The sequence below is a fragment of the Solanum tuberosum genome, unplaced genomic scaffold (genome assembly GCF_000226075.1).
Source record: "Solanum tuberosum cultivar DM 1-3 516 R44 unplaced genomic scaffold, SolTub_3.0 scf00213, whole genome shotgun sequence".
NCBI classification, from domain to species: domain Eukaryota; kingdom Viridiplantae; phylum Streptophyta; class Magnoliopsida; order Solanales; family Solanaceae; genus Solanum; species Solanum tuberosum.
This window is the reverse complement of record NW_006239141.1, coordinates 58,237-61,855: the sequence shown is the minus strand read 5'-3', so window position 1 is coordinate 61,855 and position 3,619 is coordinate 58,237.

Genomic DNA, 3,619 nt, shown 5'->3' with positions numbered 1-3,619 from the left:
ATTTTAAAAGGGAGTTTATGCCCAAGTTCTACTATATAATAAATATAATATATAATATTCAAGAAAGTCCCAATCTTGAATATTATATATTATACTTGGCCCTAAACTCTCTTTTATAATATAGTAGAAAAAATTTATAGTTTAACTTTTAAAAAATTAGTATGCCTTGGCAAAAATAACTTTAAAAATGTTACTCCTAGTATTCACATGGTATCTTTCTCTTCAATTTGTACAATTTGTTGCTTCATTTAATTTGCTTTGTCGTCTTACTATTTTGTCATAATTAGTTTCCTTTCAATCCTAATACTTTGATTGCACTTCTTTTTAACTGAGTGTTTATATGAAATAACTTCTCTATCTTATAAAGATAAATATAAGATTAGTATACATTTTATTTTTATCAATTTTATTTATATAATTACATTAATATATTATTGTTATTGTTGGATCAAAATCAATTGGATCAAAATTTTATATACCAATATAATCAAATATCTTATAGCAATGTCATTTATTTCGATAATATTTTTTATTATTATAGTGAATATTACTATAAATAACATATAATATAGTATAACATGATTATTATAGTTAAATTTTCTTATAAAAGATGATTGTTATAGAGCGACTTGACTATAGTTAGATTTGAAAGTTCCTCCTCATTTTCTCTTAATGGTGAATTAATTAGTCCCTTTTGATGCTTTTGAAGTCAAATAATTATTATATTGATAATTTGTGTTAGTTCCAAATGTTTTTTTAGAACATAATTGTGCATCGCATCATCCTATTGCCATCAAGAATTTCAATTTCCATTGACCTTCTTAATAATTACGAAATCGTGCAATGTGAATATAATCGAATCTCTGTTTTGTAAAAGAATTATTTATTAGCATTTGAGAACTGACATTCATTATTTCCTTAGCCATATTATTAGGAAAGTGCTGAGCCTGTTTCAATGAATTTATAAAAAGTAATTTATAAATCAAAAGTAGTAGATGACATCCTATTTTTAACTTTTTTTTATTTTTTTTAAATCTAAAAATGAGTGCCTAAAAGCACTTTATTCTGCTCTGTCCCCCTCACCCTCTGCTCTGTCCCCCTCACCCTCTCTATACATGAATATACAGATGAATGTGTCAATAAATTTTTTGACACTAGATACATGTATTTTTGTTATCGAATACATTCTGAAATACATATACATATGGAGAGAGCCTGAGAGAGGGAGAGAGGCGAGCGAGACAGTCACAAGTATCTTTGATATCAGATACATTCTGAAAACAGATACATATAGGGATAGAAGTGAGCTAGAGAGGGAGATAGCTGAGCCAGCTAGAGAGGAGAGAGACGAGCGAGAGAGTCAGTGTATCCCATATACATGCGGATCACGCTTGTATACAATGCATCTTATGTAAATTACACCTAATTTGATCTTCATGTATCCGACATACATGTATCTGATCAGTACGCTAGAGATATATAAAAAATGGTACGGAAGATAATTTGCAAAATTGAAGTGGGGGCACATAATTAGAAGTTAAACTAGTGAAATTTATGTTGTTTATGAATATTTCAAGTAATTAAAAATTAAATATTACAAGAATTAAATTAGAATTTACCTATAAATTTAAGAGAACAAGGAGTTGTTATCCTTTTTAACTACAAGAAAACTAATATCTGTCAATCCACTTATCTTATCCTATCTTGTATTTTCTATTGAGCTCAAATCTCAAGGTTCTTCCTCAGTCGAAGGAACATTAATATATACACTCTGTTTTTAAAAAAATGACGTATATTTTTTTAGTATGTTTCAATAAAGAATATTTTTTTAATATTATAGTCCCATCTTTTCATATGACATGTTTAAGGCAATAAGATTAAAGAGTATTTTGGTACATTTAACATGACTTTAATTTAAGAACATAAAATTGAATTATTTATTTATTTTCTTAAACTCTATGTCAAGTCAAACTAAATCAAACAAAGGGAGTATACATTATTTAATTTGACACAAAAAAGATTAATATTTTTTTTGTAATCCAAAATAAATGTTAGATGTTTGTGTGATAATAAATTATTTTACTAAAAATAGAAAGAAAAAAAAATACTATTTTTAAGTATAGAAAAATGATGTTTTTTAGATCAATCAAAAAAATTTAATATCATATAAATTGAATCAGAGAGGATAACGATATTCCTTTGTATATTACATGGTGATGGATGAAGAACTCGTTAAAATAGTTATGTTTATTCTTATAAAAAAACAAGTAGTCTCCCACACTTTTAGATATGAGCTTCCCCCTAATAACATCCAATTATATACAACACGGTATTACTGGTGAAGGAGCCAATAATTTATTAAGTTAATTCAAATTTGAGATCTAAAGCAAATTTTAATATGTGATTTATAGACTAAAATATATAAACGTGTTTTTTAATTTGATTTCAGTTAGCACCAATGTCCTTCAATTTTCAAAAAGTTGAACTAGTAGCTAATGAGTTTTACATAAAATTAAACAAATAGACACACGATAATGAACAGAGTAATAGTCAATAGGGGTGTACAAGCCAAATCGTAAAGTCAAACCAAACCGACATATCAAATCAAACCGAAAAAAAACCGATTTGTGGTTTGGTTTGGTTGGTTTGGCGGTTGAAAAAAAACCCGACCACTCTTGGTTTGAATTATATTGTTATAGTTTTTCAAATTCGAAGTTAACAATTTTCTTTGTAAATATTTTATTTTGTATTCAGTTTGCCTGTAGCCTTTAATCTTATTAATTTAACATAATGAACATTGATATTTCAAAAATAATAATTGTAATCATGTGAATTTTACCATCTTTGCGAAAATTTCTATTTATTTAATATTTTTGAAGTTTAGTTTATAACACAAGTAAGTAGGGGTGTGCATCGGTCGGTTCGGTTTTATGTATTATCGGTTCGGTTTATCGGTTTTCGGTTTTTAAATATGTTAAACCAATAACCAAACCAATAAGATATTTTTTATCAGTTTTTGGTTTATCGTTTTTGGTCCTTAACGGTTCGGTTTTTGGTTTAACCAATAAGAAAATATTTATAAAACAAATATGTGACTTTTCTAATAAATTTGATGCGAAAACACAATAATGTAACTTTACAAATGCTCATAAAATAGAAACAATAATAACAAAGATGAAAAGAACTATACAAGCATAACACAAAGAGAAATTAAGAGGAATATGGTTCTTACTTTAGATTTTAACGTTTTTTATAATGTGAAATTGTGAACTCAAAGCCATTGTAAAATGTGAATTGAAGACTAAATGACAAAGATAGTAACTACTAAGGTATTAAGATTAATATATAATATTTATGTACAAGTAAAAGTAGTAAATTACTAGTCTTAATGGGTTATCGGTTTACCCAATAACTCAATATTAAAAACCAATACCGAACCGATAACCCAATAATTTTTTTTATAAAACCATTAAAAAACCGTTAACCCAATAACCAATAACACTTTTATCGGTCGGTTTTTTGCACACCCCTACAAGTAAGTGAAAATATATTTGATCTCTTTTTTCAAATACCGTATAGTTGTAAAAAATCGAAAAAAACCAAAAGAATAGACTAAAGC